Source organism: Megalobrama amblycephala, linkage group LG1 (assembly GCF_018812025.1).
Source record: "Megalobrama amblycephala isolate DHTTF-2021 linkage group LG1, ASM1881202v1, whole genome shotgun sequence".
Taxonomy (NCBI): domain Eukaryota; kingdom Metazoa; phylum Chordata; class Actinopteri; order Cypriniformes; family Xenocyprididae; genus Megalobrama; species Megalobrama amblycephala.
The window spans coordinates 52393152-52421031 of record NC_063044.1 but is presented as its reverse complement, the minus strand read 5'-3'; the positions used below and the strand labels follow the sequence as shown (position 1 = coordinate 52421031).

At 35.8% G+C, this 27880-nt stretch overlaps 1 protein-coding gene across 5 annotated transcripts in view; it reads left to right on the top strand.

Moving 5' to 3' along the window:
* The window catches only part of rbfox3b (RNA binding fox-1 homolog 3b), a 223215-nt gene that overhangs the window by 84526 nt on the left and 110809 nt on the right, over positions 1-27880 (top strand). The window lies entirely within an intron of this gene.

The window sequence follows — 27880 nt, the reverse complement described above, 5'->3', positions numbered from 1 at the left end:
AAAATAGTGCAAAAAAGAAAGAAAGAAAGAAAAAAGAACAACAAAAAATCCCTTAAAATATTGTCTTATTGTCTTATTATTTAATATTGTTTTATTTTTTATTTATTTGTTTATTGCATTACATTAATTTGGGTTAAAAGTTGTCATGAATATAGTAAATAATAATAATAAAATCAAAACCTTAATACTTTAATGGACCTTAAATTAATTGTCTTGCAAATTATATTAAATAATATTTAATTTATTGTTCACATTACAGTAATGTAAAAAGATTTCATTATTATTATTATTTTTTATTTTTATTTTTTGCATTACATTAATGACAATTTGGGTTAAATATGCTTACTTGTCATTATTCAGCAAATAATAATAATAATAATAATAATAATAATAATAATGTATTAATTTATTATTAATAGTAATATTTTTTTTTCAAAATTAGAAAAAGTTTTTCCAAAATACATGCTAAATATAACACATAATTATTTTGTTGTTGTTGTGCATTTTACCATAATTTGAATAAAGTTTTTTTTTTTTTTTTTTTATTATTATATAAATAAAATTTTGGGTTTAATGTGATGATGCAAATAATCATAATTGCTCAAAAAAGACTTCACTTTTTGCAAAATATGTTACTTTTTTGAGCATGTTACAGTAATAGGAATATGATTTATTTACTTTATTATTATTATAATTTGCATTAGATTATTAAAATTTTGGGTTAAATGTTAAGAAAATAATGTCAAAATGCAAAAACAAACAAATAAACAAACAACTTAAATGAAAAACCAACTTAAATGAACTTTAATGGACCTAAAATATATTTTCTTACTAAATATATTGAATAATAATTTTTTGTTGTCAACATTACTGTAATGGGAATTGTTGTTGTTACATTACATTAATGAAAATTTGGGTTAAATTTGCTTGTCATTGATTTGCTTGTCATTGATTTCAAATTGATTGATTAATTTGAAATTGTAAATGTTTTTATTACATTAATGAAAATTAGCATTTAACATCATGATACAAAAAATCACAGTTTCCCTAAAAAGGCTACACTTCTTGCAAAACATGAAATATATTTTCTTGCAAAAAAATATGCAAAATAAACTATTATTTTTTTTTATTTGATTATGAGGGGAAATATGAGCCATACTTGGTAGTGCGAGACATACAGCAGATTTACGGTTGGCTGTTTTAATGACATACAGACACTTCACAGTGAAATAAACACAGCTCGTCCTCCATCTTTATATGTTCTTCTCTGTTTTATGATGTTTGTTTGTGTTGCTTGTCGGGTTTCAGACGGCGTATCTTGAGAGGATTGTGGGTAGAGCTTGTTCACTCACATCCGCCATCAATACTGTCATCAGAGAAAACCCCCTCGCTCTCTCTCTCTCTCTCTCTCTCTCTCTCTCTCTCTCTCTCTCTCCACGCTGGAGGCTGCTGTGATCCTGGTTCAGACTCAGTCTTAAAGTAAAGCTGCTGTGAGACGAGAGCAAAGGAAGGAGTAAAAGAGTATCAGACACACTGACGCCGCTTCGCGAGGTGTTTCCTGAGAAACCACTGAATTCTAGACCTCCAAACATCAGAAAAGTCGGAAGCGGCATCTAGGAGGAGAGGAGGAGAGAAGGAGAGGAGACAGGAGGAGAATCCAGCTGTCCTGAACTCAAGAGAGACAGAGAGAGAAATATCTGTTGAGGGTTTTCGTGGCTGAAATGATGATGTACTTTTGGGTGAGTATGAAGATTGTCGCATTTGCTGCATGTCTGTGATACGCGCAAGAGAAACGCACTGGTGTGCCGGTGATGTTCATGTACACTGCGCTTGTGTTACGTGTGTTTGATCAACTGTGAACTACTCGCTTCTGTTTCGCTCGGGACAGCGAATTTATCATAAGCCGTATTGCTCAGAGGAGGCTCGTGTAGTGCTCAGGACACTTCGTGAAGTTGAACTTTGTCAGGAGATGTTAAACGGAGCCAAACAAGTCATCCAGTAAGAGCATAGAGCCTTAAAATGAATGTGAGAAATGTTTGAGGTAATATTGAGATTTGGATCTGAGCACAGTTTGAGACATTATTGAGATTTCTTTGAAACTCTACACGAGATCTGCAAGCGATGCCATTTGCTCTGTCTTGGAGAAATTTGAGACACCTATGAGATCTTTCTTGTGATTATTATTTTCTATGGGCGATTTAGAAAACTGGAATGTTGCTCTTTTATGGCTCAGGGAATTTAGTGTTTCTTGGTATCAACATTATCTCAGATGTTTCTCCAAGAATCAAAAGAAATACTAATTAAGATCTCTTCTGAAACTCTAGAAGAGACAAATGTGAGATCTGTTAAGCAGACGACTTTCCATTCATTCTCAGTGACATCTTGGAGAAAGATTTGAGACCTCAAAGAGATCTCCTATCTGATTTTTCTTTTCTCTGGGTGATATAAGGGAAATTTTATTGCTCAGATGCTGTACTTTCATAGCTAAGGGAACTTAATGTGTTTCTTGGTATCAACATTATCTCAGATGTTTCTCCAAAAATCAATCGAAATCAAATTTGAGATCTGAAGCTCTAGAGGAGACATGTGAGATCTGTAAAACAGGCGACTCCATTTGCATTCTCATTGATGTCTTGGAGAAACATTTGAGACCTCAACGATATCTCCTTTCTGATTTCTCTGGTGATTTAGGGTAATGTCTCAGATGTTGCTCTTTCATGGCTCAGGGAATTGTGTTTCTTGGTATCAACATTATCTCAAATGTGTCTCCAAAAATCAAAAGAAATACTAATTAAGATCTCTTCTGAAACTCTAGAAGAGACATGTGAGATCTGTTAAGCAGACGACTTTCCATTCATTCTCAGTGACATCTTGGAGAAAGATTTGAGACCTCAAAGAGACCTCCTTTCTGATTTTTATTTTCTATGGGCGATTTAGGTAAAATGTCATTGATCAGATGTTGCTTTTTCAACATTGTCTCAAACATTTCTCCAAAAATCAAAACAAATCAGATTTGAGATCTCTTCTGAAGCTCTAGAAGAGACATGTGAGACCTGTGAAACAGGCGACTCCATTTGCTCTCAGTTCAATCTCATTGATGTCTTGGAGAAACATTTGAGAAACACTTCTTTCTGATTTTTCTTTGGTGATATATGGAAACGTTATTGCTCAAATTATGCTCTTTCATGGCTCAGGGAACTTAATATCTTTCTCAGTATTAACATTATCTCAGATTTTTCTCCTAAATTCAAAAGAAATAAAGATTAAACTCTAGAGGAGACACATGTGAGATTATGGGTGTTTTCTCAGTAGAGAATTGGTAAGAATTCAGCTAAAGTCTCTATTTGATCTCCATTCACTCTCTTTGCTGTTTAGGAGAGACAACTTAGACACAGAAGACATCTTATGTGTGATTTCTTCTTCATCCAGGACAGGAGTGTGTTTCTGTGTTAGAGTGGTAGAAACAGAAAGTTCATCTCTGAGCTCAATAGAGTGGACGTATTTCTCAGATGTGTTTCGTTCAGTCTCAGTGAGCTTCAAATGAGTTCATTTTTGTTAATTTCGCATTTTCGTAGAGTGGGCTGGATTATGTGATGGAGTGAGGTGTTCCCGTACGGTCAGAGACATTCACTGATGATCAAGTGTCCACATCAGTGAGAAGAACGCTGACCAAGTTCTGCTCGTTCAAGCTCTGAACTCAGGAAGATCATGTGTGTGTGTGTTTGTAGAATCAGCAGAATCGTCCCGTGAACCTACTGTGCTGTATTTTACAGTGTGTGTAGCGTTCAGTCTCTGTGTTGATTTTCGTGGTGGTGTTTTTCTGTAAATCCTGTGCAGTGATGCTCATTCTGTGCGTGTTTGTGATTTGTCCGTCACACTGCAGTCCAGCTCATTCATTTGGAAGAGAAAAGTCAGAATGAGAGAGACTAGTCACAACACAATTTATCTAGTGTAAATATGGAAGTCTCTTAATGTACAGTGTGTGTGTGTGTGTGTGTGTGTGTGTGTGTGTAGAAGAATGACTTTTTTGTTTTTTATGCATTCAGCATTTTAGGGTGTGTTCGCACTTGTCAGGTTTGGTTCGATTAAAACTAGTGCGATTGCTTGGTTAATTTAAATAAGTGTGAATGCTGTCATCTGAACCCTGGTGCAAACCAAACAAAAGGTCTCAGTCCACTTCCAAATGATCTCTGGTGCAGTTTATCTGAAATATAAACGCAACACAGACCTCTAAATGAATGCGTGATGTCTCAAGATGCCACCATATAAAGCACAGAATGCTTAAGCATACCTGTTTTTCTCATCTTATTTGCAATGTTGTCCATTACAGGTCAGTACAGGCTTTAGAAACTGTGTCTCCTCGCAGCAGATCTTCGGAGGAATTCCTGCTGCTGTTTTGACTCCTTTACACATTTTATAAGCTCTTCATGAGTTCTCAACTGGTCATAATACCATCAAATGTTCACACATACAACGAGCTCATTTAGCCCATCCATTGTTTTGGATGTTCAGTAAGTTCTGTCACAAAATATGCATCATAAAAGCCATTTTTTTGGTTTTATATCTTTAGGTTCGGTTTTAAGTGTGAACGCTAAGCGAACAAAACAAGAGAACCAAACTACAAGTGTCAACACACCCTTAAATACTAGTTACTAAATGGAAAGTCATTTACATAAAAACAGTTACAGTGCAGTGATTCCCACACATAGACTTTACTTGGGCAGGCCGCCCACATATAATAACGGCCGCCCAAGTACATTCTGAGACACATTTTTGCTTTGATTTTTTTTTATCCTCTTATACTTTTATATCCGCGCAAGATTATGAAACCATCCGCGATCGATTAACTAGTCGTTTCGTACCTGCTCGTTATGTGTGCGTCAGAACTGTTTACTCCCACTAACATTCAAACGGGCGCTGCATTTTGCAAAGTCACAAGGTGGCGCTTGTGCTCGCGCAACAGCGCCTCAGACTGCTTCAAAGTGATTCTCAATCAATGAAAAGGGCAGATTTATGCCAAGCGATTGCTAATGCTCAAGTTGATGAATTATTACAATGTCTACTTCATGGCCTTTATATAAAATGTTTTAGACGATTGTAAGAATCTGAAGGATCAGCCTGCAATAGTACAGACATTTCAAAATAAGAGTCCCGGTGGATTTCGGGCTTGTTTATAATTAAAAGTCACATGTTAAGTTTTTTTTTCTTTTTCTTTTGGGCATTATTGGTATTTTGGTTACACAATAAATTGTATTTAATTTGATTTCCATTTAATTCATAGTAAATTATTGTAGTCTCGCCCACAGGAAGAAAACACTAAGAACATTATTTGACACATATATTATTCATTTTATAAATTTTACTAGTAAATCTGTGTCCCATTCACTGAGAGAGACACTATATGACAGCAAGGAGAACATAGGAAAATGTAAACCATTTAAATGCTGTAATTTTGCATAATTTACAATGCATAATAATGCATAATATTAGTATGTAATTAAATGTAATATGTAATTCAAATTAATTTCAATAAATAAAAATACTGTTAAAAATCACACATTATTTGTTTGTCACATGTAGTAGACCATTTTTGTGCCGTGGGTAATAGGAGGATTTTTCGCCCGGCTACCACCGCAAGTATATTTCAAACCTGTGGGAAGCACTGCAGTTTAAGTCAGTTTGGTTACAGTTCAGATTAGATTGGTCTAATTTGAATTGAAAAAGTAAGACTGATTATCTCTTGTCCAACTGTTCTTAACATAGAGGCTACGTTTATGCAACTGGCCCCTGGTGTTTAAAGGGGACATATCACGAAAATCAGACTTTTTCCATGTTTAAGTGATATAATCGGGTCTCCGGTGGATCTACCAACCCAGAAAACATGAAAAAGGACAACCCAATAACTTTGTGGCAAGCCTTTCTCTGCAATCATGTGAAAAAACGAGTCGCTCAGATTTCACTCCCCTAGTGACGTAGGAAGGTGATCTTATTATAATATTACCACCCATTAATCTGCACGTTTCCACCCACGGCGCCGCCATTTTGTTTTCACGAGTGAAAACGGTGTACCAGTTCTAACGCCATGGCAAAAGTTCAAGCAAAGCAAGCAAACTGTTCTGTTGTTGGCTGCACAGATGAGCGCTGAACACTGTTTAGATTCTCGTTAGCTTGGATAGCCTGCGAGTTCACTTTGGCAAGCTCGATTGCTAAAAAAGGAGCGTTTCTGTCCGAGCGATATTTTGGAAAAAATATTAGAGCATTCACAGCATTTGATAGCAATCATAAACGTTAGCCTGGTGTGTATGGCTCTGTTTGACAAACAGGTACGCTATGTATAGTGGGCGTCCATACTGGTTTTGCACAAAAGATGAACATGACGGCACACGCTAGTCGATGAATTGAATCAACTCCACAGCAACTACATCAATTTATCCACTAAACATTCAGAAACGTCCAGTTTCATTCTAAAAGTTGTAACTTCTTCCTGAGTCTCTCCATCAGTGTTTGAACAATGTAAGGCTGAACACCGTTACTGACAATCCTCATTTTGGCTGCGTGAGATTCTCCAGCTTTGTTGTTGTTGAGCAACTGAAGCACGAGCTGTTAAAGCTCCGCCTTCTTCTGGAAAGCATGTAGGGAGCAGCAGCTCATTTGCATTTAAAGGGACACACACAAAAACAGCGTGTTTTTGCTCACACCCAAATAGAGGCAAATTTGACAAGCTATAATAAATGATCTGTGGGGTATTTTGAGCTTTTACAAACCCATTTTGGGAATTTCACAAACCCATTCTGGGCACAACAGAGATTTATTTCATCTTGTATTGATCACTATTAGTGTTTGTGATGTGATGGATCCTCTAGCACTATTAAAGTTTGGCATGTGCGAGTCATCCTGCGGTGTTTGAATGATTCCTCAGATCATGTGTTGCTGAGGAGAGTTTGTGCTGATACTTTACTAACTGATCAGACATATCATTTTCACCTGCTCGACCAGAAAACATCCCACAGACAAACACCACTGATATTTTCCTCAGGAAATGCAAAAATCCTGAAATGTGTTGCTGTCGAATTGCACTCTCTGTAATGATTTACACTACATAATCCACACCAGAAGAAGCTCAATTATAAGAGAGTTTTCATTTGCATCTCACATTTGGATCATTCCCAGACTTCCGTTTGTTATATTCTGACTTTTCATCACTTTATTATTATTTGGATCATGTGGAATACAATCAGAGTAAATGTGTCCAGCATCTGGCTGTTAGTGTGCTCAAAGTCAGCATTAGACAGAAGTTGTGATAGTCTTTTCTTCAATATTGTGACGTATATCTGAGTGAAATGGCTTCACAAACAAGAACAAATGTAGGGCGGGGCTTGATTTTGTCCATGGGGAATACTATTGGTGGATCTCATGTGATTGACAGGTTGCCCCACCTTCGTCATCAGAGAAGAGATGAGCTGCAAGGAGGAGGAGAAGTTATTTTGATTCAAGTTTATGAGGCGCATGAATTAAAAAAAAAATAATGATGTGCGCGTATAAATCATTTATAATAAACACTGCAATGTTCCATGAAAACAAGAATTGTCAGTTTCATGGTGACTTTAAAGAGGTCAAAATGTTTGAATATTGTGGGTATTCTCAGTGAGACTGCGGTGAGAAGCGTGGAGACACAGAGGTGAAGGCTGTACAGGTGTGCGGTGTTACCTGTCTCTAGTCTGTCTCTGGGGAGGCCGCAGCTCTGCAGTGCAGTATGGGAATTGAGCGCATTCGCTCCTCATTAGAATATTTATTCAGGAAACAGATGTTCTGTTTGAGGGCGACACCTTGGGCTCTCTGTCCCCTGCTGTTCTCTCTCACACACACACACACACTCAAGCATGCAGGGCCGGCAGAGGCTCTGAGGGGCTCAAACCGTCCGCAGCAGCATTAATCTCTCTGAACGGAGCTCCATCTGCTGAAGAGAAAACACTCAGGTGATGGAGTCACACCAGAAATTACTGAGACAAAACATGAGATCAGATTTAACCCTGATGGGCTGCGTTTCATCAGACACAGAGAGAAAGAGAGAGAGAGATGTGGTGTTTGTGTCCTGCTCTGAATCTGATGAATAATTGACGAGAACAGAGGCTTTACCGTGGAACAACAGATGATGGTAATAGAGGAGAAAGAGAGAGAGAGAGAGTGAACAGAAAAACGTGAAGACAGAAAGAGTGTTAAAACTGCTCTATCTATCTATCTGTCTGTCTGTCTGTCTATCATTCTATCTATCCATCTTTCCTTCTCTCCATCATTGTATCGATCTATCTGATACAACGATAGAACCATAGAATGACATAAAATAAAACGATAAAACAATAGAGAGAAGGAAAGATTGATAGATAGATAGTCAGTCAATCAGTCAGTCAGTCAGTCAGTCAGATAGATAGTTAGATAGTCAGATGGATGGATAGATAGATAGATAGATAGATAGATAGATAGATAGATAGATAGATAGATAGATAGATAGATAGATAGATAGATAGTCAGTTGGATGGATGGATGGACGAATGGATAGTCAGTCAGATAGATAGATAGATAGATAGATAGATAGATAGATAGATAGATAGATAGTCAATCAGTCAGTCAGATAGATAGATAGATAGATAGATAGTCAGTTGGATAGATAGATAGATAGATAGATAGATAGATAGATAGATAGATAGATAGATAGATAGATAGATGGATGGATGGATGGATGGATGGCTGGATGGATGGATGGATGGATGGACAGACAGACAGACAGACAAGCTGAAAGATAGTCAATCAGTCAGACAGATAGAAAGAGATAAATTGACAGACAGATAGATAGATAGATAGATAGATAGATAGATAGATAGATAGATAGATAGATAGATAGTCAGTTGGATGGATGGATGGACGAATGGATAGTCAGTCAGATAGATAGATAGATAGATAGTCAATCAGTCAGTCAGATAGATAGATAGATAGATAGATAGATAGATAGATAGATAGATAGATAGATAGATAGATAGATAGATAGATAGTCAGTTGGATGGATGGATGGATGGATGGATAGATAGATAGATAGATAGATAGATAGATAGATAGATAGATAGATAGATAGATAGATAGATAGATAGATAGATAGATAGATAGATGGATGGCTGGATGGATGGATGGATGGATGGACAGACAGACAGACAGACAAGCTGAAAGATAGTCAATCAGTCAGACAGATAGAAAGAGATAAATTGACAGACAGATAGATAGATAGATAGATAGATAGATAGAACGACAGAACAATAGAATGACTATCTATCTATCATTCTCTCTATCATTCTATTGTTGTAGCGATCTATCTGTCATTCTATTATTCTATCGTTCTATCACTCTAACTGTTGTTCTATCTATCATTCTATCTGTTCGTCCATCCGTCATTCTATCATTCTATTAAATGTAAATATCTATAAATATTCTATAATATAATATCTGAATAATGTTATATAATATCTGAAAATAGAAATATTAACAGTGTGTGAATTATAAAGTGTGTTTCCAAGAGTATTTACAGTAATTAATTTCACACTGTGAGCTCAAACCATGATAGAAACAGGACTGTGAGACATTTCAACACTTTCATCTCTATTCGAGAATCATCACAGCAGAATTAACGTCACTCGTGTTTGAATGTGTGAATGAGATCATTGTGATTATCTGAGGAAGAGATTCCAGGTCAATCCAGAGCGATTCCCAGAGGATGCAACCTAAACACATGCCTCATCTGTTCGAAACATTAGAAAAATCATCTAGATTCCAGTATAGTTTGAGGCGGTGAGGTTAAACACCATTAATTATCTGTATTTTTAACATATGGCTTGTTGTTTGTAATTTTTCCCTGCAGGATGTGAGTGGAATGAGATTAGAGGATGATTGTGTTTTGACCGGCGGCTCTGCCCACATCTCAGCTGCCGCACCTGCCTCATATTGATTAACCACTAACAGCAGTTTCTCACGGCGAGATTTTCATATACACGTCCACCGAGAGCGACGGCCGCTCAGGGGAAATCACATTCCGAGAGCGTCGACTTGTGTGCAGAAATTCACCTCTGCGATCGCACCTGCCGTCATTAGATTCTCGTGCATATGGTGAACCGCAGCGGGCCGAACCCATCTATACACACCGAGAGAGAGAGGGAGAGAGAGAGGGAGAGTCTGATGTCTGCCAGCCGTCACATGGCTAACGATATGAATCGCCATAGATGCTGATCGTCACGCATTGCTCGCCTCCGTCCGCCATCTTGGTTAACACTGAGTCCGGCACTCCACAGGGACCAATCACATCCACCCGCGTTTGATCCATCGATCCACAGATTTATCATAGTGTGTTACAGTGATTTTAGCACATGGCAGCCAAACATAAAACTGTTATAAAGACAAGTTATCATATTTATCTTTACTGCGGGATGATTATTTCTGCCTGACAATGTAGAAACTTGGTAGATGCACATTAATGCTCATATCTATCTATCTATCTATCTATCTATCTATCTATCTATCTATCTATCTATCTATCTATCTATCTATCTATCTATCTATCTATCTATCTATCTATCTATCTATCTATCGTTCTGTCGTTCTGTTGTTCTATCTATTGTTCTATCTTTCGTTCTATCTATATCGTTCTGTCATTCTATCGTTCTATCATCATTCTATCTATCGCTCTGTCATTTATCTATCTGTCTGTCTGTCATTCTATCTATCTATCTATCTATCTATCGTTCTGTCGTTCTATCTATTGTTCTATCTTTCTGTCATTCTATCATTCTGTCTATCGTTCTGTTGTCTATCTATCTATCTATCTATCGTTCTGTCGTTCTATCTATCGTTCTATCTATCTATTCTGTTCTATCTATCGTTCTATCATTCTATCTATTATTCTGTCGTTCTATTGTTCTATCTATCGTTCTGTCGTTCTATCTATCGTTCTGTCATTCTATCTATCGTTCTAGCCGTCTATCTATCTATTTATCGTTCTATCGTTCTATCATTCTATCATTCTGTCGTCTATCTATCTATCTATCGTTCTGTCATTCTATCTATTGTTCTATCTTTCGTTCTATCTATCTATATCATTCTGTCATTCTATCTATCGTTCTGTCATTTATCTATCTGTCTGTCTTTCTGTCTGTCTGTCATTCTATCTATCGTTCTATCTATCTATCGTTCTATCTATCTATCTATATATCTATCTATCTATCTATCTATCATTCTATCTATCTATCGTTCTGTCGTTCTATCTATTGTTCTATCTATCGTTCTATCTATTGTTCTATCTATCTATCGTTCTATCTATCTATCTATCTATCTATCATTCTATCTATCTATCGATCTATTTATCGTTCCATTGTTCTATCATTCTGTCATCTATCTATCTATCTATCTATCTATCTATCTATCTATCATTCTGTCATTCTATCTATTGTTCTGTCGTTTATCTATCTGTCTGTCTTTCTGTCTGTCTGTCATTCTATCTATCGTTCTATCTATCTATCGTTCTATCTATCTATCTATCGTTCTATCTATCTATCGTTCTGTCGTTCTATCTATTGTTCTATCTATCGTTCTATCTATTGTTCTATCTATCATTCTATCTATCGTTCTGTCGTTCTATCTTTCGTTCTAGCCGTCTATCTATCTATTTATCGTTCTATTGTTCTATCATTCTGTCGTCTATCTATCTATCTATCTATCTATCTATCTATCTATCTATCTATCTATCTATCGTTCTGTCGTTCTATCTATTGTTCTATCTTTCGTTCTATCTATCATTCTGTCATTCTATCTATTGTTCTGTCGTTTATCTATCTGTCTGTCTTTCTGTCTGTCTGTCATTCTATCTATCGTTCTATCTATCTATCGTTCTATCTATCTATCATTCTGTCGTTCTATCTATTGTTCTATCTTTCTGTCATTCTATCATTCTGTCTATCGTTCTGTTGTCTATCTATCTATCTATCTTTCTATCTATTGTTCTGTCGTTCTATCTATCGTTCTATCTATCTATTCTGTTCTATCTATCGTTCTATCATTCTATCTATTATTCTGTCGTTCTATTGTTCTATCTATCGTTCTGTCATTCTATCTATCGTTCTGTCATTCTATCTATCGTTCTAGCCGTCTATCTATCTATTTATCGTTCTATCGTTCTATCATTCTGTCGTCTATCTATCTATCTATCTATCTATCTATCTATCTATCGTTCTGTCATTCTATCTATTGTTCTATCTTTCGTTCTATCTATCTATATCATTCTGTCATTCTATCTATCGTTCTGTCGTTTATCTATCTGTCTGTCTTTCTGTCTGTCTGTCATTCTATCTATCGTTCTATCTATCTATCGTTCTATCTATCTGTCGTTCTATCTATCTATCGTTCTGTCGTTCTATCTATTGTTCTATCTATCATTCTATCTATCGTTCTGTCGTTCTATCTTTCGTTCTAGCCGTCTATCTATCTATTTATTGTTCTATTGTTCTATCATTCTGTCGTCTATCTATCTATCTATCTATCTATCTATCTATCGTTCTGTCGTTCTATCTATTGTTCTATCTTTCGTTCTATCTATCATTCTGTCATTCTATCTATCGTTCTGTCGTTTATCTATCTGTCTGTCTTTCTGTCTGTCTGTCATTCTATCTATCGTTCTGTCTTTCTATCTATCATTCTGTCATTCTATCATTCTGTCTAACGTTCTGTTGTTTATCTATCTATCTATCGTTCTGTCGTTCTATCTATCTATCATTCTATCTATCGTTCTGACGTTCTATCTATCGTTCTATCTATTGTTCTATCTTTCGTTCTATCTATCATTCTGTCATTCTATCATTCTATCTATCGTTCTATCTATTGTTCTGTCATTCTATCTATCATTCTATCTATCTATTCTATCGTTCTATCTATCGTTCTGTCCTATCTATTGTTCTATCATTCGTTCTATCTATCATTCTGTCATTCTATCATTCTATCTATCGTTCTGTCGTTCTATCTATCGTTCTATCTATCTATTCTATCTATTCTATCTATCTATATATCTATCTATCGTTCTATCGTTCTATTGTTCTGTCTATCATTCTATCTTTTGTTCTATCTGTCTATCTATTGTTCTATCATTCTATCTATTGTTCAATCTATCGTTCTATCTATCTATCTATCTATCTATCTATCTATCTATTGTTCTATTGTTCTATTGTTCTGTCTATCATTCTATCTTTTGTTCTATCTGTCTATCTATCTATTGTTCTATCATTCTATCTATCGTTCAATCTATTGTTCTATCTATCGTTCAGTCGTTCTATCTATCTATCTATCTATCTATCTATCTATCTATCTATCTATCTGTCTGTCTGTCTGTCTGTCTGTCTGTCTATCTATCTATCTATCTATCTATCTATCTATCTATCTATCTATCTATCTATCTATCTATCTATCTATCTATCTATCTATCTATCTATCTATCTATCTATCGTTCTATCTATCGTTCTGTTGTTCTGTCGTTCCATCTATTTGAATGTGCTGAACTTGAGTTTGTTTGAAAGTGTGCATTTTGTGATTTCAAGTTACAGTTATACATCACTCTTTTATCTCAAAAGCTGAAGGAGAGCATCAGTGATTTTTCCTGATCTGACCTGTTTAAACTGAGCGTGAGGGTCTTGTGTCAGGTGTATGATGTCATATGTGAGCCTCGCGTTTTCCTTCAAAAGCGTTTGACCATTAAGGGTCGTAAAGCTGTTTAATTTGCTTTATACGGTCACGCCGGGGGCCAGTAAAGCCCTGCGGTGATGCTCTGTCTGTGTGCGTGTGTGAAAGGGCTGTAAAATGTGAGCACAGATTGACATTAGTGTTATGGGATATTGACCAATTTTTGGAGAGTTTATGGTGCTAATCAAGGGCCGCGTCTGAGGCCGAGATGAATGTGTGTGTTGAGCAGAAAGTCACAGCAGGAGTGTGTTATTTTTTACAGAGAGACGGAGAACACACACTGTGACTTTGAGTCGGTCTGTATGAAGACGTCCCGCGCTGGACTCTGATGAAGCTGACTGCGTATATATTTAGTGCTCTAATAAACGAAACGCGTCGTTGTCACATCCCTGAAGAGCTTCTGAAACTAGATGCTGCTGATATTTAAAACATCTTCACACTTTCTTACACAGTTAGTTTGTGGAGACCGGTGTTTAGTCGAAGGGAACGTGAGATCTGCAGATACTGAGCAAGATCCTACAGATTCACTTTTTTCTGTTTTCTCATCAGTTCCTGGTCAAATTCAAGAGTGATGTTAGCAGTTTTGGAGCCAGAGTCACTGCTTTCACTCATTATAGCATGATAATTATAAGAAGTTATGAAAAGCTATATATATATATATATATATATATATATATATATATATATATATATATATATATATATATATATATATATAGGAGCAAAGGGTTAGGCAGTATCTAGACCAGTTATTATAGTATTTATTAATATTTTTATTAATATTTTTAAAATATATTCAATATAAATATATTAATATATTTAAATATATATATAAATATATTTTTAAATATATTTGGCTTTATTTTTTATTTCAGTTTTAGTAATTTTATTAGTTATTTTATTAAGTATAGTATATAACACACACACACACACACACACACACACACACACATAGATATGTTATTATATTAAAGCTTTTATTTTTGTTTAATATTCTTAGTTTTATTTTTTAGCTTCATTTATTTATGTAATTTATTTATTTCCAGAACTGACATTGAAATGGATGCAGTTTTGTACTCTTTCTTCTGTTTGAAAATGGTGGTATCTGAGCAGACAGTGTGTGTAGATTTGATGTCTTCTCTGACATTGAACATCAGCAGTGTTGTTGTGTCTCTGTTGGTGAACTCAGTGGTGTTTGTGTTGGTTTTGCGTGATGCTGAGGATGGTGCATGATGATATTCAGATCTTTGCAGGCCACTTGTGCACTCAGATCCAGAAACACAAAAACATCTGAACCGGAAGAACGAGAGAAAGTGTGTGTTTGTGTGTGTGGTTCCTCTGAATCACTTTGCCATTTCCACTCAAATCTTCACTTGCCCTGAATGTTCCTCTCGGCCGCGTCTCTACAGCACAATACAGCTCTTTTTAAACCAGCCATTTGGTCTTTCCTTGTTGCACATTAAATTTTAACGTTTCGAACCCATAAGGAGGAAACAATGTCTAAAAATAGAGCCTGGCATTAGCTTGTGACTTAAAGCATGAGATGGACTGAATGTGTTTTTGTGCTGAATGTGGATATAATGTTCTTTCTGAAGTCTAATGAGCCTGTTGATTGACACCACATTGGCATATATCCATCCATCCATCCATCCATAAATAACCATCTTAAAACAAATGTCTCTGTGAAGCATCTAATGTGCCAAAGACTTTTGTGCAGTTCTCTCTTTGTTTGTGTCATTTTGAGTAAATCTGCAGTTGTTTTCTTTGACTTTTCTTCTACTTTATACAGCAGCTTACAGCAGATGTCTCGTCTTCCTCCTCAACCATGAACAAACACTCTGAGTGACTGTAGTTTACACACACACACACACACACACACACACACACAGTGAGGGAATGTGTGCTGGGCTCATTCGGTGTCCTAATGGAGAGGGAAAGAGATGATATAGAGGGTATATAGTTTCTGTTGTGTAGTGATGTGTCTCAGGGTGTGTCTGAGAGCAGATGGATGAGAAACCATCTGCTGAAAATGGACTCAACACACACACACACACACACACACACACACACACACAGACACACACGCTAATCAATGTTAATGAGCACATACCATATACTTGCATTGTTTATATATGAAGCTAAATATGACTTCAGACTTCAATGGCTAAAGTGAAGATAAATATAATGACTTCAAACTTTTAAACAAAACTATAGTATTTATTTATGAATCTTTTTTTTTACCTTTTAGTACATCACCAAATGTTCTTAAGGGATTAGTTCACTTCATAATTAATATTTCCTGATAATTTACTCACCCCCATGTCATCCAAGATGTTCATGTCTTTCTTTCTTCAGTCGAAAAGAAATGATTTTTGATGAAAACATTCCAGGATTATTCTCCATATAGTGGACTTCAGTGCACTAGCTCTGCGATGCGTCACACATTACGAAATCACGTTGGAAAGGTCACGTGTGACGTAGGTGGAAGTACTGAGCAAGTCAAACACCCGTTACAAAAAAAAAGGTAAAACAACAATGTTGGAGGATTTTGAAGTTGGAGGAGAGAATGAGATGGGGGTTTTTCGCCCTACCGTGGTACTTCTGCCTACGTCTTGCGTGAACTTTTCAATGCGATTACGTAATGCGTGACACATCGCAGAGCAGTGCAAGATGAACATTTGTGGTTAAAAAGTATATAAATCTGTATTTTTTTTTTTTTTAGTAAATGGCCAATCGTTTTTTTAGATAAGACCCTTATTTCTCGTCTGGTATTGTTTAAAGCCCTTTGAAGCTGCACTGAAACTGACATTTGGACCTTCAACCCAGTTGAACCCCATTGAAGTCCACTATAAGGATAAAAATCCTGGAGTGTTTTCATCAAAAACCTTCATTTCTTTTCAACTGAAGAAAGAAAGAAAGACATAAACATCTTGGGTGACATGGGAGTGAGTAAATTATCAGGAAATCTTCATTCTGAAGTGAAATAATCCTTTAAATTAAGGTTTTATCATATTCAGCTATGTTTTATGAGACAGTTGTTGTTGTTTTTTAAACCATAAGTATGATCACAATATCCTGGGAGTCTCTTCTTCATGATTAATTTTGAAATCTGCATATTTTCATGGTTTTTGTTTACTAAACATCACAAAAAAATGACGGTATGTGCTTTTAACATTTGAATTAGACATGAAGAGGCTGTAGTTGACGCAGAAGTTTGTTAACAGCTGTCAGCATGAATGATGCCGCTACATTGAACCTTGAATCCCTGACAATACTCAAGAAACAGCTGAAAACTCATCACTTGTATTCCTTATTTGTAAGTCGCTTTGGATTAAAGCATCTGCTAATTGAATAAATGTAAATGTAAAGCTACCAGTCAAAATGTTTGGACACATTTACTTATTATTTATTACGATATCATTATATTATATTTTACATCAGGGATTCCCAGACTCTTTTGTCAGGCGAACCCCTATCTTGAAGTACTCATTGGTTATTTAATATTTCAGTAATTTAACAATGTTCTATGTCAAATTTTCGTAAAGAAATGTATACATTAACACAACATTTATATTTGTCTACATAACTTATTCGAATCATTTAAGCTGAAGCGTTTAGGATTTTAAGCACTGCGACCGGTGGTGTGTGCGTGCGCCTTCTGTAGTGCGCAGGCCGCACTGATGCTCACCATACCACATTATTCGTCCTGTAGTTCCGACACGAATATTTCGGGAGAGCGCTCTCCTCTCTCTGCTCGTCTGTGAGTGGACGTCTGGCTGTTGTTGTGTCCTGTATTTCTCCTCGTCTCTCTCTCTCTCTCGGAGTGATTAATGGTGCAGCATGTTTCTGCTTTTGCCCTAGAGCAGCTGCAGTGCAGCACCTCTCACAGTGTCTGTCTGTCTCTCTCTCAGGTGATGTCTGTGTGTTTGTTATCTAGGTAGACTTGGTGGACAACATTTCAGATAAAACATTTCTTTGTGGAGGTGTCTCTTAGGTGATTTTGGATAGTGTTAGTGTCATGCTTCTTGTTCTGTTGTGAAAAATTTCATCAAAATCGAATCACTTTCTCCAAGTCTGAAGCAGCTTTTCAAAAACATAGACGGAGCACAAAGGAATGGATGAGAGCGCAGGCTCTGGAGATGCATTTCTCTGAGTTTTACATTTTTTAAGGCAAGATACTGCCTTTAACATTGAACTAATACTAATCACCATTCCTTCACCAGTTGATTAATCGCAGTACATTAAGACAGTTGTCTTGTACGGAAGCTTGTTTCCACCACTAAATAAAAAATAAAAAATAAAAAGGTAATTGCGACTTTTTATCTCATTATTCTGACTTTTTTTCCCCTCAGAATTGCATGAAATAAACTCATAATTATGAGAAAAAAATGTCATATTTTTTCCCTCACAATTTTGACTTTTCTCGCAATTGAGTTTTTATTACGCAATTCTGACTTTTTTGTATTACGTCTTATAGATATAAACTCGCAATTCTGAGAAAAGTCAGATTTGCGAGTTTTAAAGTCAGAATTGCAAGATATAAAGTCAGAATTGTGAGATATAAAGTCAGAATTGTGAGATTTAAAGTCAGAATTGTGAGATATAAAGTCAGACTTGAGAGATATAAAGTCAGAATTGTGAGTTTTAAAGTCAGAATTATGTGATATAAAGTCAGAATTGAGTTATAAAGTCAGAATTATGTGATATAAAGTCAGAATTGAGTTATAAAGTCAGAATTATGTGATATAAAGTCAAAATTGAGTTATAAAGTCAGAATTATGTGATATAAAGTCAGAATTGAGATATAAAGTCAGAATTATGTGATATAAAGTCAGAATTGCGAGTTATAAAGTCAGAATTGAGTTATAATGTCAGAATTGCGAGTTATAAAGTCAGAATTGAGTTATGTCAGAATTGCGAGTTCTAAAGTCAGAATTGAGTTATAATGTCAGAATTGCGAGTTCTAAAGTCAGAATTGAGTTATAATGTCAGAATTGCGAGTTATAAAGTCAGAATTGAGTTATAATGTCAGAATTGCGAGTTCTAAAGTCAGAATTGAGTTATAATGTCAGAATTGCGAGTTATAAAGTCAGAATTGAGTTATGTCAGAATTGCGAGTTCTAAAGTCAGAATTGAGTTATAAAGTCAGAATTATGTGATATAAAGTCAGAATTAAGTTATAAAGTCAGAATTATGTGATATAAAGTCAGAATTGAGTTATAAAGTCAGAATTATGTGATATAAAGTCAGAATTGACATATAAAGTCAGAATTATGTGATATAAAGTCAGAATTGCGAGTTATAAAGTCAGAATTGAGTTATAATGTCAGAATTGCGAGTTCTAAAGTCAGAATTGAGTTATAAAGTCAGAATTGCGAGTTATAAAGTCAGAATTATGTGATATAAAGTCACAATTGAGTTATAAAGTCAGAATTGAGTTATAAAGTCAGAATTATGTGATATAAAGTCACAATTGCGAGTTATAAAGTCAGAATTATGTGATATAAAGTCACAATTGAGTTATAAAGTCAGAATTGAGTTATAAAGTCAGAATTATGTGATATAAAGTCAGAATTGAGTTATAAAGTCAGAATTATGTGATATAAAGTCAAAATTGAGTTATAAAGTCAGAATTATGTGATATAAAGTCAGAATTGAGTTATAAAGTCAGAATTATGTGATATAAAGTCAGAATTGAGATATAAAGTCAGAATTATGTGATATAAAGTCAGAATTGCGAGTTATAAAGTCAGAATTGAGTTATAATGTCAGAATTGCGAGTTCTAAAGTCAGAATTGAGTTATAAAGTCAGAATTATGTGATATAAAGTCACAATTGCGAGTTATAAAGTCAGAATTGAGTTATAAAGTCAGAATTATGTGATATAAAGTCAGAATTGACATATAAAGTCAGAATTATGTGATATAAAGTCAGAATTGCGAGTTATAAAGTCAGAATTGAGTTATAATGTCAGAATTGCGAGTTCTAAAGTCAGAATTGAGTTATAAAGTCAGAATTGCGAGTTATAAAGTCAGAATTATGTGATATAAAGTCACAATTGAGTTATAAAGTCAGAATTGAGTTATAAAGTCAGAATTATGTGATATAAAGTCACAATTGCGAGTTATAAAGTCAGAATTATGTGATATAAAGTCACAATTGAGTTATAAAGTCAGAATTGAGTTATAAAGTCAGAATTATGTGATATAAAGTCAGAATTGAGATATAAAGTCAGAATTATGTGATATAAAGTCAGAATTGCGAGTTATAAAGTCAGAATTGAGTTATAATGTCAGAATTGCGAGTTCTAAAGTCAGAATTGAGTTATAAAGTCAGAATTATGTGATATAAAGTCAGAATTAAGTTATAAAGTCAGAATTATGTGATATAAAGTCAGAATTGAGTTATAAAGTCAGAATTATGTGATATAAAGTCAGAATTGAGATATAAAGTCAGAATTATGTGATATAAAGTCAGAATTGCGAGTTATAAAGTCAGAATTGAGTTATAATGTCAGAATTGCGAGTTATAAAGTCAGAATTGAGTTATGTCAGAATTGCGAGTTCTAAAGTCAGAATTATGTGATATAAAGTCAGAATTGAGTTATAAAGTCAGAATTATGTGATATAAAGTCAGAATTGAGTTATAAAGTCAGAATTATGTGATATAAAGTCAGAATTGAGATAAAGTCAGAATTATGTGATATAAAGTCAGAATTGCGAGTTATAAAGTCAGAATTGAGTTATAAAGTCAGAATTGCGAGTTATAAAGTCAGAATTATGTGATATAAAGTCACAATTGAGTTATAAAGTCAGAATTGAGTTATAAAGTCAGAATTGCGAGTTATAAAGTCAGAATTATGTGATATAAAGTCAGAATTATGTGATTTGAGTCACAATTGAGTTATAAAGTCAGAATTGAGTTAAAAAGTCAGAATTGTGAGTTATAAAGTCAGAATTATGTGATATAAAGTCAGAATTGTGAGTTTTAAAGTCAGAATTTTGTGAAATAAAGTCACAATTGAGTTATAAAGTCAGAATTGCGCTATAAAGTCAGAATTGTTAAACTTGCATTTCTGACTTTTCCCTCACAATTTGACATTATCACAATTGTGCATTTATATCTCACAATTATAAGAAAAAAGATCAGAATTGTGAGGGAAAAAGTCAGAATTTCGAGTTTCTATCTTGCAATTCTGACTTTATGACTCGCAATTCTGACTTTTTCCCCGCAATTGTGAGTTCATAACACGCAATTCTGACTTTATAACTTGCAATTGTGAGGAAAAAAAATCTGAATTGTTTGATAAAAAGTTGCAGTTACCTTTTTTTATTTATTTCATGGCGGAAACGAGCTTTCATAGTTTTGTATTACAAGTTTTCTGATATGTTTAAATATGCAAGTGAGACATTATCTAATTAAAAATGCTCTAATTTGCCTATATTTCCAGATGATAAATCTGAACATTGGCTAAAGCCAGGTTCAAAATTCTTGTTTCATATTGTTGATGTATTAGAGTTTTTAGGTATTAAATGTATTAAAGTTTTTTACAGAAGGAATTTTTGATATCAATTTTTATCACTCCATAAATCAGAAAATACTGTCAGCAGCCAGAACAAAAACATGCTTTTAGGAATAAAATGTTATATAAATCAGGTGAATGAAATATGAAAAACCCCTCAGTAAAAACTTTCAGAATATACACAGGAATAAAACTGTAAAGTTTGGTGTGTGTAAGTGCTGCTGAAGTGGAGGAAAAACTTCAAAGATATGTATTGTTATTGAAATCTACAGATGCAAAGGGATAAATATGTAATAAAATCAACACTTAAATATGTATTTTGCATGTATGCTTTCTTTCCACTATAAACTGGAAGAAGACATGGAACCAAAACTGACCAAAATCTCGCCTTAGACACACAACGATAGTGGTGAGAGATGCTGAAAAACAGCCTGCTTTGGTGTGACAGCCAAAGACATCAGTCTGATGCATTTGTACACAAATGAATAAATAAATTAGGACACATGTTAGTTTAGGGTCCAGTTCTTACTATTAATTAGTTGCTTATTAGCATGCGTATTATTAGAATATTGGCTGTTTATTAACACTATAAAGCACATATAAATGCCTTATTCTGCATGACCATATTCTACATCCCATAATCCTAATCCTAAACCCATATACTTAACAACTGCCTTACTAAATATTAATAAGCAGTAATTAGTAGTTTGAGGCAAAAGTCATAGTTAATAGTTAGTTAATAGTGAGAATTGGACCTGAAGCAAAAGTGTGACCATAAAGTAAAATAGTACAAATGACAGGGTTATTTTAGTATTCATAATTTTTTATTTCAATAATTTACTTTTTTTTTGGAGTTTAGTCTCATTTTGGTTTATGCATATTCATAGTTTCATATATCCTAGTTGCATGCAAAAGCATGCGCCTCATAATCTTGAATCGAAATAACTTCTTCTCCTTGAAGCTCTTCTCTTCTCTGATGACGAGGGCAGGGCAACCTGCCAATCACATGAGATCCACCAATAGCAAACCACAACCATCCAATCAATTCCTCATGGACAAAATCAAGCCCCGCCCTACATTTGTTCTTGTTCGTGAAGCCGTTTCACTCAGATACACTGTACATCACAATAGAGAACTTCCGTTTCATGCCGACTTTAAAGTGTTTTTAATTAAATCAGTACTTTTGGTCTTAGTTTTAGTACCCTGTCTGTTAACATCCCTGACAGGAGAGTGTGTGGTCATGTGATCGTGTGAGGGTGAGATGCTGCAGTTGTACAGCTCAAATGAAGTGTAACTCATCAGAGATGCAGACAAACCTGCTGCTGCTGAATGGACGGACAGATACACACACACAGACAGCGTCGCAGTGATGTAATTTGTAGTGAAATCACATTAGTGTGTGTGTGATGGGCGCTGTACACAGAGCATCTGTTACTGACACACCGTTTGATTGATGCCTCTGCTTATGTGTGTGTGCATGTAAACAAGTAACAGTCTAACAATCTGCACATGAAAAAACAATAATCTTTTAACTAATGTAAGGTTATTAATTCTATTGATGATTTTGGTGTTAAAATGCTTTCTTATATCTGTTTAATGTACAGAGTATAAACTCATCATTTGTCATCTTTAGATACAGTATTGCACCGATCAAATCTTCTACAAGCAAACTTGCAGAGAAATAGATATGCCTTTCCTGAAGGGAACGTGTGTTATTGCAGATGAATAGTGATATTTGCGTTTTAGTCTTGAATGAGATGTTGTGCTCAGAGTGTATGTTGTTGTTGTTTTTATCAACTGCAGACAGGAATGAATGCATAAGGGCACTTACTAGGCGTCAGAGAGCACTGTGAATCTATTGATTTCAATGGTGCATGAAGTATCTAGAAAGAAAATTGCAAGTGTGTAAATTACACATGTGAGCTAAAGTTTGAGATGCTTGTTGACAGACAGATCGACTTGTGCTGTATTCCTGATCTCAAGCGACTCTTTACACACACACAGTTGAGCGTGCAAGCCTTTCAAAGAAACTCCTTTGACCTTGAGCGCGTAGGTCTTTTCCAAAGATACTCCTTTGCCCGTGAGTGCGGAAAGACGCGTTCGGCGCATGTGCATGTCTTTCCGCACGCACCGTCCACGGTCATAAAAATTTGCTGCACACGGCCACTGTTCAGAGAGTCAAAGCTAGTCCGCAGTCTAGTAATCGTTTTTTGTTTGCGCCGACTGAAAACACACGAGAAACACCGTGAGAGACATTGCAGTGCTGAACGCTGAACGGTCTATGCATGTGGATTTGGATAAAACAGTTCATCGCTTTGATGCCCGTGCACGCAGGGCTATTAAATTATTCTTATTATTATCATGCTACTTTTATTATTAAATTAAAGGTGCAATATGTAAGTATTTTGCAGTAAAATATCCAAAAACCACTAGGCCAGTGTTATATATTTTGTTCACTTGAGTACTTACAATATCTCAAATGTTTCCAACTATTTGTAAATCGTGAGAAAATTTCAATTTTAACCAAGGCTCCAGGACGTGTGAGGAGTCGCCTGTCAATGGCGTCATACCCACGTTACCCTTGGTTTCCGGTTTTATTTTGTAGAAACCATGGAAACACCAAAGACGCTTTAATATAATACATTTTAATAGACAAGGGAACAACTGTTTTGATATATTTATAGACAGAAAACCAATTGTTGCTATATAGCTCAACACGTTTAGTCTTATTGTTTAAATCTTATTGTTACAATGGAGGACACGCAGCAGATCTTGTTCTTGCTTCCCGGCTTGAGGCTGTCTGTCAGAATACCAAGTACGCAAAGTTCGGACGTCCATGCGCAGCACCTACCAGCAAGCAGAGGAGAAAACTATTTAAAAACTATTTTATTGTGTCATGAAATCTAGTTTTAAGAGTTTTTCAGGTGAGGATGTAGTTGTTTAAAGCTCAAATCTGTGGTTTATTATAAAAGATAGCGCCTATTTGAAAATTTGATCTGACGTTGTCGCAGTTGTGAGATCCAGGCGATCACCGGGCGCTCGGTGTTAATGTACCCAGCCGAGAGCAGCTGTACCTCGGCTAGTCCTTCTGACATTCGCCGCTGGCTCAGATGTCTCTGTAGTGGTTAATAACGAGATATCATTCATCTTGTGTATAACGGGCAATCTTTGGTCTCATGTATTGATAATTTGTTCCTGGGCAAATCATTTTGGCTGAGGGCAAAGTGAAGTTTTATAACTTTATATATTTATTTAACTTTACCGTTGTAGTGCGCAGTAGGCCTAAGTTTGACTGAATTGTTTGCTTGTCTTTATTTCTTATTGTATAGCTTCTCATATTTTATACTTATACTTTTAAAATGGTTATTATTGATAATTAAAACTGACTTTTTACAAAAAGAGAAGGTTGTTTTGTCTTATTTCATTTTATTATAGGCTACATACAGTGAAGATAATCAGAGTACATATGCACATATTGCCTGAACCACACATTAATAGGTTTCATATTTTTTAAAATAAAAACAAAAAGAGGCAGGGTTGTGTTTTATATTTTGTTTTGTTATATAGCCTACATGAAGTGGAGATAATCAATGTATGCGTTGCCTGAACCACATTTGTGTGTGGCACCTCTTGTGTTGTCATTCCCCTTGTAGCACACGCAAGTGATGATTCTCTGTCAACCAATCAACGTTCTGCAGAGTGTAGCTCCACCCTTTTGGTACGGTACTGTTGTGCTTGGTACCCCAACGAAAGGGTCCCAAAAAAGTGGTACGGTACGGAATTAGGGTACCATTCACAACTTTTGACAATGGAAATGGCAAATATTGCATACCGTACCGAACCGAACCGAACCGTACCGCTCAGTGGAAACGAGCCACAAGAGAATATGCACTGTTAATGCAGTGTGCCAAAATCTCAGTCAGTTTTTAATTTCAGTTTCTGTAGTGAATAATTGACTTGCGTTTGAGACTTCTTCACCCGCATAACTCTCACGCAAAGTTTGCACATTGTTGGTGTGATATCCACTAGCTTGCCTTCATGGTTTAAAATGGAAATATTTTCATTATTGTGACGTGGCATTTTTCTTTATCACCTGTTGCTTGCAAAATGAGGGACACTGTCCGTGTCATTTCCCGTGATAATAAAATTAAGTGAATTATTAAATGAGTAAATAAACAAGCAAACTTAAACTTGTTTTCTTAAAATTTCTGTGAACAATTTGCTGATGCAGGTACAAAAAGGTGTTTTGTCTCTCTCTCTCTCTCTCTCTCTCTCTCTCTCTCTCTCTCTCTATATATATATATATATATATATATATATGTGTGTGTGTGTGTGTATACACTGCCCTCCAAAAGTTTGGAAACACCCCTAGCAAAGTGTGGTTTTGGATGGTATCAGCATAAATCCTTATCATTTTGTTGGTGCAAATACATTACAGTAACTTGACATTATCATTGAAGACCAGCAATAATAATTTTGATTTTGATTACATAATAATGGCAATATATACATGTCAAAGTCAGACATGCCCCTTTGCCAGCTGTGATGCCTGGTTACTGGTTTAAACTTGGCCCAGGTTTGTAAAAGATTTTTGGGTCAGCACACCTTCATAGCTTCAACAATTGATTGCCAATTAAGTTTAAAATACAATTAACCAATCAGAACTCAGTTTAGGTCAGATAGCTGCTAATGCTGGATATTTTGATAATAAAATATGTTTTCATAGTTTGTGTTGTCCCTTATCAGTGCAAAATTATCACAAATTAAAAAGGATTCATGCCAATATTGTCCAAAACCAGGGCGTTTCCAAACTTTTGGAGGGCAGTGTGTGTGTGTGTATATATATATATATATATATATATATATATATATATATATATATATATATATATATATATATATATATATATATATATATACAGTATCTCACAGAAGTGAGTACACCGCTCACATTTTTGTAAATATTTTATTATATCTTTTCATGTGACAACACTGAAGAAATGACACTTTGCTACAACATAAAGTAGTGAGTGTACAGCTTGTATAACAGTGTAAATTTGCTCAACACACAGCCATTAATGTCTAAACCGCTGGCCACAAAAGTGAGTACACCCCTTAGTGAAAATGTCCAAATTGGGCCCAATTAGCCATTTTCTCTCCCCGGTGTCATGTGACTCGTTAGTGTTACAAGGTCTCAGGTGTGAATGGGGAGCAGGTGTGTTAAATTTGGTGTTATCTCTCTCACTTTCTCATACTGGACACTGGAAGTTCAACATGGCACCTCATGGCAAAGAACTCTCTGAGGATCTGAAAAAAAAAATTGTTGCTCTACATAAAGATGGCGTAGCCTATAGGAAGATTGCCAAGACCCTGAAACTGAGCTGCAGCACGGTGGCCAAGATCATACAGCGGTTTAACAGGACAGGTTCCACTCAGAACAGGCCTCGCCATGGTTGACCAAAGAAGTTGAGTGCATGTGCTCAGCGTCATATCCAGAAGTTGTGTTTGGGAAATAGACGGATGAGTGCTGCCAGCATTGCTGCAGAGATTGAAGGGGTGGGATGTCAGCCTGTCAGTGCTCAGACCATACGCCACACACTGCATCAAATTGGTCTGCACGTCCCAGAAGGAAGCCTCTTCTAAAGATGATGCACAAGAAAGCCTGCAAACAGTTTGCTGAAGACAAGCAGACTAAGGACATGGATTACTGGAACCATGTCCTGTGGTCTGATGAGACCAAGATAAACTTATTTGGTTCAGATGGTGTCAAGCGTGTGTGGCGGCAATCAGATGAGGAGTACAAAGACAAGTGTGTCTTGCCTACAGTCAAGCATGGAGGTGGGAGTGTCATGGTCTGGGGCTGCATGAGTGCTGCCGGCACTGGGGAGCTACAGTTCATTGAGGGAACCATGAATGTCAACATGTACTGTGACATACTGAAGCAGATCATGATCCCCTCCCTTCGGAGACTGGGCCGCAGGGCAGTATTCCAACATGATAATGACCCCAAACACACCTCCAAGACGACTACTGCCTTGCTAAAGAAGCTGAGGGTAAAGGTGATGGACTGGCCAAGCATGTCTCCAGACCTAAACACTACTGAGCATCTGTAGGGTATCTTCAAACGGAAGGTGGAGGAGCGCAAGGTCTCTAACATCCACCAGCTCTGTGATGTTGTCATGGAGGAGTAGAAGAGGACTCCAGTGGAAACCTGTGAAGCTCTGGTGAGGGTTAAGGCAGTGCTGGAAGATAATGGTGACCACACAAAATATTGACACTTAGGGCCCAATTTGGACATTTTCACTTAGGGGTGTACTCACTTTTGTGGCCAGTGGTTTAGACATTAATGGCTGTGTGTTGAGCAAATTTACACTGTTAAACAAGCTGTACACTCACTACTTTATGTTGTAGCAAAGTGTCATTTCTTCAGTGTCACATGAAAAGATATAATAAAATATTTACAAAAATGTGAGGGGTGCACTCACTTCTGTGAGATATATTTTTGTTAAATACATGCATGTGTGTATTTATATATATATATATGTAATAAATATACACAGTACACACACATAATATGTAAACAAACTTTTATACAAA